General features: G+C 37.5%; 1 protein-coding gene across 1 annotated transcript in view; it reads left to right on the top strand.

Annotated features, from left to right (window-relative positions):
- The window catches only part of CEP128 (centrosomal protein 128), a 435188-nt gene that overhangs the window by 952 nt on the left and 419333 nt on the right, over window positions 1-14903 (top strand). The window lies entirely within an intron of this gene.

Consider the following 14903-nt stretch of genomic DNA (forward strand, 5'->3'; position numbering starts at 1 on the left):
TGTGAAACTTGAGATATTTTACATCCTAAAAAACTTTAAAAAAAGGTGCTAAGTATTGCATCTAGTTTACATTTACAGCACATTAGCCGCATATGGCTAGTGACTATTGTATTGGACAGCACAGATAGAAGATTAAAATTTTGGTAGTTTCATGTTGGCACAGAGAAATTTGGGGGTGTCTGTGACTCACAGAATGAAGGTAGTAGCTGCTTTGTTAAAAGAGTTAAGCATGCATCATACCTGTGTCCTCTCTGCCATTGCATGACCTCTGGGTCAACTTGAACTCTCTTGACTGTATGTTTTGATTAAGAAAATACCTTTTTTCTTGGAGTGGTTGATAGATGTATTCTCAGATATGTTTTTTCTGTGGACAACCAGCCGTTCTGTGGATAATTTTCAATGGATTCTTACTACTTTGAAAGGCGTCACAAAGAACTGAGAGTATTTCTGTACACAGCTCTTCAAACCAAAGGCATTTTACTTTTACTTATTTAATTGCAATACTAAGTGTAGGAAGAGCTGGGCAGTTTATAAAATATTTCCTTTAGGAGTGCTAGCATGTAGTTCATTTACTGGCTTGGAAATACAGTCAGGCCATTAAATTCAGAAGTAACATATTAATTTCGTTACCTGCCTTAGTTTACCCACTGAGAGACATGCTTAGGGATAGTATCTTTGGCTAGACTTGGGCTACAGTTCACACTGCGACATGCTCTAGCCTGCCCAAGGCATGACCAGGTATGGGCGGAAGTCACCAGTGAGGAGTATGCTGGCTGGGCACTTGGGTGTGAAGAATTCCTGTGACTTCAGTGGGTCTTTTGCATGATCCAAGGAACATTTTCTCTGTTCTCTGACTTGATGTGATATATTCTCTGCTGTGTACACAAACTGTACGTAGGATGAGCTTATTTTTATCTTGAATTGTTTAAAAAAAATTAAGGTTGTGGGTGTGTTTTACTCCTTGTTTCATTTATCTGTAGGTGGTTTGGGGAAAGTGTAGGGGCAACCAAGATCATCCATTTGACTAGGCCTTTTGCCCTGAACCTCATGAAGAAATGATAGGAGGCAGACTTACGTGCCTAAGAAGAGCACTGAGCTCAGAGGACAGCAACACAGAGTTTTGGGGGTGTGCTTTGTAAGTATGCTTCCTCCCTGAGTTTCTGAGATAACATATTTTTGCATATTTATAGTGGAAAAGAATATGGCAACAAATAGGCTTGTAAGGAGCAAGAAACCCCTTTCTAACATGCAGTATCACAATTAAATAGGATGGTTGTACATGCAGTGTTACAAAAATTCAGGGGAACGAACTAGATACCTTAATAAAAGCAATAATAATGCACCTGCTTCTATTAGACAAGTATTTGAGAACCTATTTTGTCTCAGGCCCTGTATAGGTACCTTTTACATGTTGTATATAATACATTTATTATCCTTCTGTTTATTTTAGAAATGAGGCAATTGAGGCTCAGATAGGTTATTTGGTTTGCTTGGATTCTGCAGCCAAAAGAGTGGTCTTCATCCCCAGGTCTTCTGACTCTAAATCCCAGTCCTGCCCACTACACAGAGGCCACATTGTGGTCTCTGATTGCCCTCTAATAGGGTTTGATTTGCGGTTAGTATTTTTATATTGTGTACCATATAAGCCACGTTTCTTGTTATTCATCTCTTTAAATGTTCAAAGGCTTCTATTATCTTTCTTAGTTTTTTTTTCAAGATATCAATATAATGGTCTTTATGTTATTATTGAGGTAAGCGGTAACTGTATCTGTGATTTCTATAAGTGTATGTATGCAACATAAATTGTCATTGATAATCAAGAGGACAGTATTAACTCAGGTTTTGCATCATAGATTTAAAATTCGGGACACTTTAGCATTTTCACGTTTCATTTAGATAAAGGGCACTTAAACATGTAGGGAAGACCGATTGGGGTCTTGTAATAACACTTTGTTTAAGATAAATGTGTAAAAGGTTCTTAGAATGAAAGAATATTAGAGCTGGAGGGGCCTGTTAGGATAATTTAGTCCAGAAATTTTCAACTGCAGTCTTAACACATTTGGGAGTAATATATAAATAACCTAGAGTAGATTCACTGTAATCCATGTAATAATGTCACTGGGTTGATTCTAATATGAAATGTTTCAATATATTCGTACTATTCTGTAGTGTTTTTCTTTCTTGTAATAATGTACATATAAAATTTTACCTTGTCTCTTTTAACTGCTACATAGTATCCCAAATGACTAGATACATTTAATGTATCCCTTATCAGTGGATTTGTGGTTTTTTTTTTTTTACTACTATAAATAATTCTGCCATGAAGCTCTTTTACCGACATCTACATCTAAGGGTATACATACATCTTATACATACATCTCCTTTTGTTTTTCTTAGGGATATAGTTATAGAAGTAGAATCTCTGGGTCAAAACATGTGCATATTACTTATTTTTACTTGCCAGATTGTTCTTTAGAAAAGCTATCCTAGTTAATATTCTTACAGCAAGGTGTGCCCTTGGTGGTAAGAACTTTTTTTCACAGGTACAAAACAGATAAAAAGGAATATCATTACTTTAATTTGTAATTCTTTAATTAGTGAAATAGAATATATTACATGTATTCTGTGAATTGCCTGTTTATCCTGTGGACCTTTTACTACTGGAATGTTCTTTTTTCTATTTTTTTAAAGAGATGATAAATTCTTTGGTTTTCATATAATCCAAATATTTTTCTGAGTTTTTACTTTAGTTCTTCAACCTTGTTTCTGGTGTCTTATTAATAATTATGAATGATGCTAAGAGGCTTATCAGGTCTTTATCAGATATTTAGCACCTCCCTGAAATTCATATAACCCTTGATATATATCTGTACAATACTGGTACTTGGATTGTTTGGGAGATGGGAGTATTTGTGGTTACATGAATCCATTTAGCTGATGAACATTTAAAATCTACTTTATGAACAGTGTTTGCCATGAAACAGGTACTCATGAATGAATGAGCTCATAGATGAATGAATAGGTGAATTAAGGCTAAGCCTGAACTAGGCTTTTAGTGAAGACAGACTTCTTGGAAGAAGTGAACTCTGATTATTTAAAAAGAAAGAGGGACTTCCCTGGTGGCACAGTGGTTAAGAATCGGCCTGCCAGTGCAGGGGACACAGGTTCGAGTCCTAGTCCGGGAAGATCCTGCATGCCGCGGAGCAACTAAGTCCGTGCGCCACAACTACTGAGCCTGTGTTCTAGAGCCTGCGAGCCAAAACGACTGAGCCCGTGTGCTGCAAATACTGAAGCCCACGTGCCTAGAGCCCGTGCTCCACCACCGCAATGAGAAGGCTGCGCACTGCAAGGAAGAGATAGCCCCCACTCGCCGCAACTAGAGAAAGCCCGCGTGCAGCAACAAAGACCCAATGCAGCTGAAAATAAATACATAAATTTATTAAAAAAAAGTTAAATTAAAAAAAGAAGAGATAATTTTATAGATTGTAGGAAGAAGGAAAAAGCTCGATGGCGGGAGAGTGAAGGCTTTAAAATGGCAAAAACGGGTTAGCTTATGAGTGGTAATTGGTACATTAAAACAGTACTGAGAATGGACACAGATAGTAAAGAGCCTAGGTAATTTGGAGTGTGTAGAGCTTTATAGTACGAATAAATAATAATTGATGAATGTAGTAGCTGCAAATAGCAATGAGAAAGTGATTTGCAATAATTCAAGCAGACCTAGGTTTGATTCAGTTATAAGTTTTAACACATTCAAATGAATTTGAAATGATTATCCTTGTTTACTCTAAAGACATATCAAGTATTCATATTTATACCGTTTTGCAGTTCAATCCATATTGTCTGAGGACTTAAGATAATTAATCTAGGCTATTTACTGCAAAAATTATTTCATCCAACAATTATTTAATTAGAATCACCAATTGCAAAGTCCTGTACTTTGAAATTTGTCTCTGGATTAATCAGACAGTGTAATAAGGAGAAGTTAATTGTAAATTCATTAAAAAATATTCCAGCTACACACCAGGCGCTATGGTCGGTGTTGAAATACAGCCATGAACAAAGTAAATGGAGTCTATGATGAGATTTAGAGACTAGAAGGGAGACAGACAAGTAAACAGCCAGTTAGCTATGTCTGGGCTGTGAGGAGTTGGTGTCCAAGGTGGGCTCTTGGCCCAGGGTTAAGGTGGGGGCAGTGAAGGAAGGCTTTCTAGAGGAAGTTTCCTCTGAACTGAGACTTGAAGGACAAGTAAGAGTTAGCCAAAGGAAAAGGAGTGAAAAGAATGTTCTAGGTGGTGAATCCAGCATAGGTATAATGGTGAGATGAGCATAACATATTTGAGAAATTGAAAAAGATTCTGTGGCAGGAATAATTACATACTATGGACATGTTTAATTATTGTCTTGCTATAAGTAGAGAACTATAAGTATGCAGACAGAGAAAAGATCACTTCTGGCTGGAGATGGAAGGCTTCGCTGAGATTGTATTATTTGACCTTTACCTGGAAAGATGGGTGGAATTTATATAGGTGGCAATGGTCGACAGCAGACGGCATTTCAGTCAGACCTAATGGCATTAGTGAGGGATGGAAGTGGTAGGAGAATAGCTGGTGTAATAGCTAAATGTAGGCCTTATATTTTCTATGATTCTTTCGTTAAGAGAAGGGTGGCTTGATTAGGGTCTTGAATTCCTGATTCAAGAACCTAGACTCAATCACATGGGCAGTGGAGTGTCAGTGAAGGTTGGAATGGACAGAAAAAGACTCAGAGAAACCATTATAGTGGCTACTAATGAGTTAAGAAAAGTCCTGAATTATGAATGGCGCTGGTGGTAATGAGAAGGGATACATACATGGTTAGGAATCTGGGCCTTGAAGAAAGGCTCACGACTCGGCTCTGCTGTTGGAAGCTGTGTAACCTTGGGTACCTCACCTAGCTTCTTTAAGCCTCTTCTCTACATATCATGATGACAATGGTACTTTGTAGGCTTATTGTCATAGAGCAAGCTGTAATGTTAGAGCATTAGCTATTCAGCATTATTATTTCAACTTTTGTTTTTTGAAAGTTTTTAAAATTGAGGTTCTTAAGTGGAGTTTACATCCATGTACTTGCAGTAATTCAGTGTTTCAATGTAACTCGTTTTATATGATATTGAGCTGTATTTTATTATAGTTGGATTCCTTTCTAATTCTATATCTTTAAAATTTTTATGTATACATTTAAAAATATTAAAGGAAACAGTTCATGGTACAAAGTATGCCAATCACCTTTTAAAAAAAATTAGAAGTTTCTGTTATATCTTGGAAAGAATATATACATCATTCTTTTTACCCACTTTAAAAATTAAGAATAAAAAATACCAAACTCTTGAGTAATCATATTTGTAAGTACAGAAAAAAAGTGTTCCAGTTCATTATTATAGAAGAGTTAAAGGGAGATCTAAAGATATAAAGTAAAAGAAGAGTGGGGGAAGAAAGAAATATGGGATTTGAAAAAGAGTGGAGGAAAAATATTCATAATACTTTTTTTTTTAAGTTTAAGGCTTTAGGATATGATTTCTGGAAAAAAAAAAAGGGAATGCTTTTCGGCTTGAAAGAGGTTGTAAATATTCCTAATACGAGACAGGATTATTTAAAACTCATCTTAAAATACCTGTAGAAAATTGGATGTATAGCAGATTTACATAGTATTAATACTTTATTATCTTATACTGTATTCATTATATAAACCTTTAGTTCTGAGTAAATGGGTACATATGGAATAGTTTGGCCTTAAATGCATTGGTTGTGTGTGTATAGTGGGGGGAATGGATCATAAGAAATATGGTAGGGAAGGACAAAAGAACCCCCAGACATTTCAGTGATTGGACAATGTATTTGGAATTTACACAGTTCTTTTGCATCTAAGAATGCTGTGGAAAAGGCACTGGCTTAGAGACACAAGATCTAGGTTCCAGTTCTGTTGTTGTAACTTTATCAAAGCAATCATGGATAAGTATTTTACTTAAAACTTTGTTTTCCTTTAGCAACAAAAGTAAAGGGTTGTAATTATACCAACTTTATAGGATTCAGGTGGAGATCAAAAGAGAAAATGCTAATGAAAATTCTTTGTAAGCTATAAAGTAATATGCAAATTTAAGGTATAAATAGCAATAAGAAATATTTCCCTTTCTTAAAATTTTTAATGTTGTTTTGTTCACTAGGAAAGTCAAGAGGAGTTTCTGTTTCTACTTGAAAAACTAATAGGAAGAAAACAAATAAGCTTTATAATACACTTAAGAAATAGTATGTTTCTTTTCTTTTTTTTTTTTTTTTTTTTTTGCAGTATGCGGGCCTCTCACTGTTGTGGCCTCTCCCATTGTGGAGCACAGGCTCCTGACGCGCAGGCTCAGTGGCCATGGCTCACGGGCCCAGCCGCTCTGCGGTATGTGGGATCTTCCCAGACCGGGGCACAAACCCGTGTCCCCTGCATCGGCAGGCGGACTCTCGACCACTGCACCACCAGGGAAGCCCGTATGTTTCTTTTGAAAACCTTAACGTTACAGGGAACAAATAAATAGCTCCAACTGATATTTATGATTACTTTCTCAAAAATTGGTGGCCTGTCACTTGTTATATCAATTGTTAATGCTTATTTTGTGCATCCTAGTATGAACCTGTCCTTTTTTGCTTCTACGGTTAGAAGAGGCTGAAACCAACCTGTTTTCTCAAGGAGAGCAGGCTCGAGAGGAAACGTCAGGAAATTAACCATCTTCTGAACCAAATCAAATGACTTACTAGTAACCTATATATATCAGTTGGCCTTTACTGCATAATAAATAAAACCTTGCCGGTATACAACAGTACACTTTGTCTGCTTATCTTGGCTAGACTCATTTGTTTGAGCTCAGCTGTCTGGTCTGCTGATCCAAGCTGGAAGCCACTGGGGCAACCACGTTTCCCACACCTTCTGGTGGGATAGTGTGGGCATGTCCTCATGGTGATGGAAGAGTTGTGGGGTAGTAGGTTCCAGTGCGTAATCCCATTTCAAGCATCTGCTTGTGCCATGTCAGCGAAAATCCAATTGGCCAAAGTAGGTCAAATAGCTGAGCTCAGAGACAGGGGGTAACTCTACCTATGGTGGGAGGGCAGTGCATCTTGGGAGGGGTGAAGAATTGGAGCCAGATTATGCAAGGTACAACACTGTTCTGCATTTAATTTCTTCTATATACAATAGTGTGAAAACATTCTAAGTAGTTTGCTGAAAATCAAGTCCTTATGCTCAATGCTTGTATCTTGTTCTGGTTTTACAGTGTATAGGCATGGCTAATATCGAAGCTGTATTACTCAATATTTCCCTTCTGGTCTGTAGAGGAAAGCATTATCTTTCGAGCATTTAACATTGATTAATTCTTCACAGCTGAATTGCTCATTTTTAACTGGAGAATGAGGCTGATAACCTTCCTTTGTCTTGGTTCTTTATCCAAAATAGGGTTACAAACTCAACTGCTAATTGGGTAACACACTGCTGAAGCAGGCCCAGTGGGGACTGCAAAGGGCAAAGGGCAAGAGGAAGGTACATGACAAACTCCAGGGCAGCCACTATTTACGTCTGTGTCGCCATGGGAAAATTCACCCCCAGTGTTGCCAGATCTTTGGATTTTTCTAGAAAAACTGGAAATTAGATTTTTTATGTGAAGTCTCTTTGTTTTTAAATTAAGGTTTTAAGGTAACACAATGAGTGTTATTTAAAAATACATATTGGTTGGGTGGATTTGGTCTATAGTTCTCCACTTTTCATCCTCTGATTTAAACAGAATGGTGTTAGAAACTCGGGGATCCTAGCTCTGTCTTTGCCCAGGCTGATCTCTTGCCCAATCTGGAACAGTTTGGACAATTATTAGGGGTTGGCTGTACCCCTAGAGGGCTGCATTATTGTCTGCTGTTTCGGGAATAGTGTAGTTTGTATTTATTTTTTATCTGTCAGCAAATAGAGAGAGTACAATTCTAGGGCTTAACTACAAGTAAGATATCCATCTTCTGTTTGTTAGCATCCATTTCTGTTTTTTTTTTCTCTTGGGCTTTTGTTTATTGTTTTTTATCTTGACATGTTTTAATTTAATTTTTTAAACTGCCTCATTTATTTTAGAAGTATGTGTAGGTGTAAGAGTCTAAAATATCTGTGAGACAGGGAAAGAGTTGTTAAGTAACTTTATTTTCTTTTAAAACTGCACTAATTTTTAACAACTGGCAGATATATAATCAAGCAGCTACTAGTTTTATCTCCATGTCTGAGTAAACAGTCATTTTGTATGCCACATAGCCTTTTCCAGAAATGCCCCTGCCCCCTGCTTGATGGGTCCTGGTCCATGTGACTCTGCCCTCTTAACTCCAGCAAGGGGAGCAAAATGGAGCCCGGGGGCTGAGTCCTCCTGGCATCATCCATGGAGTAGAGGTATGTGTGTGTGAGAGAGATAGAGGAAGGGAGGGAGGGAGGAAGGAGGAGAGACGAAGAGAGGAAATGGATGGCAACAACAGGAATAAGTGGAACATACAATAAAAAATCAAATCTAGTGTATTTGGAATATACTATATGTATGTTAGTATACATATATACTTAATTCTGTAAATCAGATCTCAACTGGGAATGATTTTACTCACCCACTCACCCACCCATTCCTGCCCAGGGGATATTTAGGAATATCCGGAGATAGTTTTATAGCCATGCCCTGGTGGAAGGATGGGAGAGCTCTGCTTATTTGTCTCTTCTCTAGTTCCTGTGAGACAGATGGTTTTTAACTGAATCTCGTTTCTTTGTCTCATCCATCTGTCAAACTTCTTCTCATCCTTCCAGATGGGTGGAAAGATCCTAACCTGACTCCCCTGGCATTTTGTCCTGTTACTTAGTTCACCATATATAGAACTTTTACAAGTCTTTCTCTCCCATCATGGACTGTGACTTACTTACTTTCATCTTTCATTTTTGATGTAGTGACGATTCAGTAAATGACGAATGCATGAATCTGTTGTACCTCTTTGATTCTGTTCCTGTGGCTTATATTATCTCCTGGCTTAACTGAGAACTAGCTACTGGACTGGACAGTTGACTTGGATCTTTTTTTGTGAGGAGACTAGCAGTCCTCATTATGTTTAATTTTATTCCCCAACAAAAGATAATAAATTCAAATTGTAACATTACAATAAAACATTTAATTATTCAGTAGCAGGGCAAGACACATTATAATTAGCTCCCTCTTATGCGTCCTCGTATAGGTGGTAATTGATGCTGTTGAGTAGCCCAAGCAGTCTTAAGCTAAAGATTTGGCATGAGATCTCAACCACTCTGTCACCTTGGAAAATGTCCCCGCCACATGCAGCTGGCCTTGGGTTGTGGGCAGTTGATGACTTGACGTTTGGTGTTCTTGATTCACTCTCAGTCCAGCGGATCTCCTCCGAGTGCCAGGTGTGTTAGAGTTCTGGGCCTTGTGGTGTCAACAGTGAATACGTAGAGTAAATGCCTCCCCTCGTAGAACTTACATGAGGACTGGAACAAAATCCACACTTCTCTCAGCCTTGAAGCTCTCCATGTGCTGTCCCTAGCCTGCTTCTCAGACTTCATCCCATGCCACCTTACTCCTTGCTCTCTGTGCTCCTGCCTTTTGCTGTTTCTCAAACCTGCCAAACTCCTTCCTACTTCATGTGCTCTGCATTTGCTCTTCCGCCTGTCTAGAATTCGGTTCCCCCCACATGTCCGTGTGACTGGTTCCTTCTCATCATTAAGTTCTCTGATTATGAGACCCCTGTCCTGACCACTTTTCTCTAAAAAAGCTCTCCCAATCCCAGTTACTCTTAAATATTCTATTTTCGATTTTAGTTTTACTGGAGTATAGTTGATTTACAATGTTGTGTTAGTTTCCGGTGTACAGCAAAGTGAGCCAGTTATACATATACATATATTCATTCTTTTTTAGATTCTCATATAGGTTATCACAGAATATTGAGTCAAGTTCCCTGTGCTATACAGTAGGTCCTTGTTGGTTATCTGTCTTATATATAGTTGTGTGTGTGTATGTGTGTGTGTGTGTGTGTGTGTGTGTGTGTGTGTTCATCTCAAGCTCCTGACTTATCCCTCCCTGCCATGTTTCCCCTTTGGTAACCATAGTTTGTTTTCAATATCTATAAGTCTGTTTCTGTTTTGTAAATAAGGTCATTTGTATCTTTTTTTAAAAAATTTGATGCCACATATGAGTGATATCATATATTTGTCTTTCTCTGTCTGACTTACTTCACCTAGAATGATAATCTCTAGGTCCATCCACATTGCTGAAAATGGCATTATTTCATTCTTTTTTATGGCCGAGTAAAATTCCATTGTATATATGTACCACATCTTCTTTATCCATTCCTCTGGTGATGGACATTTCAGTTGCTTCCATGTCTTGGCTTTTGTAAATAGTGCTGCAGTGAACATTGGGATGCATGTATTCTTTCGGATTATGGTTTTCTTTGGATATGCCCAGAAATGGGATTGCTTGATCATAGGTAGTTCTATTTTTAGTTTTTTAAGGAACCTCCATACTGTTCTCCATAGCGGTTGTGCCAATTTACATTCCCACCAACAGTGCAAGAGGGTCCCCTTTTCTCCACATCGTCTCCAGCATTTGTTGTTTGTAGACTTTTTGATGATAGCCATCCTGACCTGTGTGAGGTGATACCTAATTGTCATTTTGATTTGCATTTCTCTGATAATTAGTGATGTTGAGCATCTTTTTGTGTGCTTTTTGGCCCTCTGTATGTCTCCTTTGGAGAAATGTCTATTTAGATCTTCTGCCCATTTTTTAATTGGGTTGTTTGTTTTTTTGACATAGAGCTGCATGAGCCATTTGTATATTTTGGAGATTAACCCCTTGTTGGTCTTTTTGTTTGAAAATATTTTCTCCTATTCTGTGGGCTGTCTTTTCATTTTGTTTATGCTTTCTTTTGCTGTGTAGATGCTTTTAAGTTTAATTAGGCCCCATTTGTCTATTTTTGTTCTTATTTTCATTACCCTAGGACAGCAGTCCCAACCTTTTTGGCACCAGGGACCGGTTTCATGGAAGACAATTTTTCTATGGACCAGGGCAGGGGGGATGGTTTCAGGATGATTCAAGCTCATTACATTAATTTGCACTTTATTTCTATTATTATTACATTGTAATATATAATGAAATAATTATACAACTCACCATAATGCAGAATCAGTGGGAGCCCTGAGCTTGTATTCACTTGCCACTCACTGATAGGGTTTTGATATGAGTCTGCAAACAATTGATTTGTTATGGTCTCCATGCAGTCAAACCTCTCTGCTAATGATAATCTGTATTTGCAGCTGTTCCCCAGTGCTAGCATCACTGCCTCAGCTCCACCTCAGATCATCAGGCATTAGATTTTCATAAGGAGTGTGCAATCTAGATCCCACACATGCGCAGTTCACAGTAGGGTTCACGCTCCTATGAGAATCTAATGCTGCTGCTGATCTGACAGGAGGCGGAGCCCAGGCAGTAATGTGAGCGATGGGGAGTGGCCGTAAATACAGACGAAGATTTGCTCACTCACCCGACGCTCACCTCCTGCTGTGTGGCCTGGTTCCTAACAGGCCATGGACTGTCTGGGGGTTGGGGACCCCTGCTCTAGGATGTCGATCAAAAAAGATATTGTTGCGATTTATGTCAAAGAGTGTTCTGCCTATGTTTTCCTCTAAGAGTTCTATAGTGTCCAGCCTTACATTTAGGTCTTTGATCCATTTTGAGTTTATTTTTTTGTATGGTGTTAGAGAATGTTCTCATTTCATTCTTTTATGTGTAGCTGTCTAGTTTTCCCAGCACCACTTATTGAAGAGAATGTCTTTCCTCCATTGTATATTCTTGCCTCCTTTGTTGTAGATTAATTGACCATTGGTGTGTGAGTTTATTTCTGGACTTTCTGTCCTGTTCCATTGATTTGTATTTCTGTTTTTGTGCCGGTACCATACTGTTTTGATTACTGTAGCTTTATAGTATTGTCTGAAGCCAGGGAGTTGGATTCCTCCAGCTCCATTTTTCTTTCTCAGGATAGCTTTGGTTATTTGGGGTCTTTTGTGTCTCCATATAAATTAAAAAATTTTTTGTTCTAGTTCTGTGAAAAATGCCATTGGTAATTTGATAGGGATTGTATTGAATCTGTAGATTGCCTTGGGTAGTACAGTCATTTTGACAGTATTGATTCTTCCAATCTAACTTTGATCTTATATGAATTTACCAAAAGGGTTTGAGGAGATTAAGTTACAGAGGAGGACTGACATAAAGAAGACAGATACTGGTGATAATTGTTTGTACATGGTAATCTCTGCTGGTTTGTTAACTTTTTCTCTTGAAGGATGAGGCAATCACACGTCCTACAGCTATTGAAACAGTGAGAAATGTATTAAAAATTTTGAACTTGGTTAGTGATTAGGCTTAAAATACACTCCCTAGCTCCCCTGACCTCCTTTAAATATCAGCATCATTACCTTGAATATGTTCTTTGAGGACAGCTGCCTTGGACAGGGACGTTTGAGGCACTTGGAGGCCACAGAGGCAATCACCTCTTTAACATGCACTAGTCAGCCTTTGTGACACATCACCCCTGATGCTGGTTGCTTATCTTTTATGGACCAGCTTGCAAATCCTAATTGTTTTAAACTGGCTCTGAGGAAAAGAGGCTTGAGAATCAATAAATTACAGCTCTCATACATACAAATGTGCATCATTATAATGAAGACAATCTGATGGCTCTTTAGGTCAAATAAAAAAGGAGGTGGACTTGAAAGTTTGTAAAGACTCACTGCAAGTTCTCTTATTAAAGGGTTGAAATTACAGGGCTGAATGCAGTTTTCTTCTCTTGCAGTGTTCAGGTTTGCATATGGGCATTTGTTTTTGATGGATAGATCCTCAGTGGGAGAGAATTGATGAAGGATTCATTACTTGCTCTGGTGGCCGTATGTCTTCGTTATAAGGTTCATTAAGGCAGAAACAACAATATTTATGCCTTTAAATACTAATGTGTTGGGAGCAGCTAAATAAACTATTCTAAGAATTGTACCATCTGTTTTCAGACCCAGAGCTTTCTCTAAGTCTCTGGAGACTTTCACCCAAGGTCACCCATCTTAGTCCTCTCCAGAGTCTTGGAAGAAGCTCAGCATCTGAAAAGCAGACAATGTAAATAGTACTGCTTTCCCATCAATGGTAAATTTTGTTGTACCAGTAGGTGGTAGTAAGCTGCAGAGAGTATTTACTGCTTTTCCTCCAGTTAAAGGAAATGCCTTTCTCACATTTAACCAGGATTTAGGTGATTCAGTTTCTTTAAATTGTTCTTTAAGAGTTCTTTAATCATTCTTCAAATTTAGCAATTCTTTTCTTTTGTCAACAAACATCATGCTGAAATTTCTTATGGTAATAAGAATGCATTTCTAATCCAACTGAACTTTTTTCTTTTAACTCTTTAAAAATAATGATGAAGATTTTTCTTGAGCATACTAGGTGTTTTTCTACTAGTCTTAATAATTCTTCTTTGGAATTCAAATTGTAGTAATGATTAAATATCATTCATGAACCACTTTAAATTTGTTTTCCAAAGCAGAATTTGATTGCATAAGCCATGCCAGTACACATTAATATATTTTCACATAGTCCTTCAATTTTTAAGTTCATTCCAGTATTTAGGATGTTTAAGAGAATCATTTTTTGAATCTAATGACTGTCGTTCAACAAAATTGCAAAGAAAGAATCATACATGATTAAAAAAAAATCATTCTTTTAGCTCACAAACTCATGATAAATGGTTTCTTTGGCCAGCCAGTACTCTTCAGTATGAAACATTAGAGATTGTCATTGAAATCCTAATTCTTTAGCTCATTGGTGAGAACTGGTGACATGACCCTACCTAGATAGATGTTAGGAGACTAGGAAGAATGGTCAGGTAAGTTGCCAGGAAGGAAAAGGAAACAGCTGCTAGGAAAAAGGGGGTTCTGAATGTATAGCTTTTATTTAAACACATTTTCCAGGTTGTCAACTTGTTATTAACCTGCTATCTCTGAAGGGGATCTTTATATTTGTTTTTCTTTCTTTTAACTATATATTTTTCTTTCTGATTAGTCAATCATTGTAGAAAATTCAGGAAGGATAGGAATGTTTAAAAAATAGAAATCGGCTGTAAACTCTACATGGTAAATACGTATAGTTTTATTTTCTTCCCCTTTTGTCATTGTCCTTTCCTGCTCCTCTAAATTGGTATATGGGTAATTTGCATTCACATACAGACATCATACAACGTTTATTACAAAATTGGGATTCATACTTTTATCCCTTGCATTGCTGTTTAATGTCTCCAGAAACAGGGTTTTAATGTCTGTGTACTGTTCTACTACCTGTATGTACTGTGTTTTAACCATTCTCTTATAATTTGAAATATAAGTTGTTTTTATTTTCCCTGTATTATCACTTCTCAGTAAATATCCTTATATATAAATTTCTGTATGTATTTCAGATGATTTTGTTAGGGGAAATTTTGGAAGTGTAGTTGGTAGGTTAAATGTACAAACTGCTGACATAACAGACAACTTATATCAACTTACACGTATCCAGTAGGAGAGGTTAGGAGTGTTCCTTCCCCTACAACCTGGCTAACATAGACATAATTATTTAAAGGAAAACAAGTTAATGGGCTAGAAAAGCATCTCACTGATAATTTATATTTCTTAGGTTTTAGATAGAACAGTTTTGCATGGCCATGCATATTTGTTTTTTTTTATGTTACTGCTCAGTATGCTTTTATCAACATGGAATGAATCTAATACTTTGGGCACAATTTCACTGGGGGGAAGATTTTCAGAGGCCTGAAAATCTTATTTTCATTAATGCCACTGATATT

The sequence above is a fragment of the Delphinus delphis genome, chromosome 2 (genome assembly GCF_949987515.2).
Source record: "Delphinus delphis chromosome 2, mDelDel1.2, whole genome shotgun sequence".
Lineage (NCBI taxonomy): Eukaryota > Metazoa > Chordata > Mammalia > Artiodactyla > Delphinidae > Delphinus > Delphinus delphis.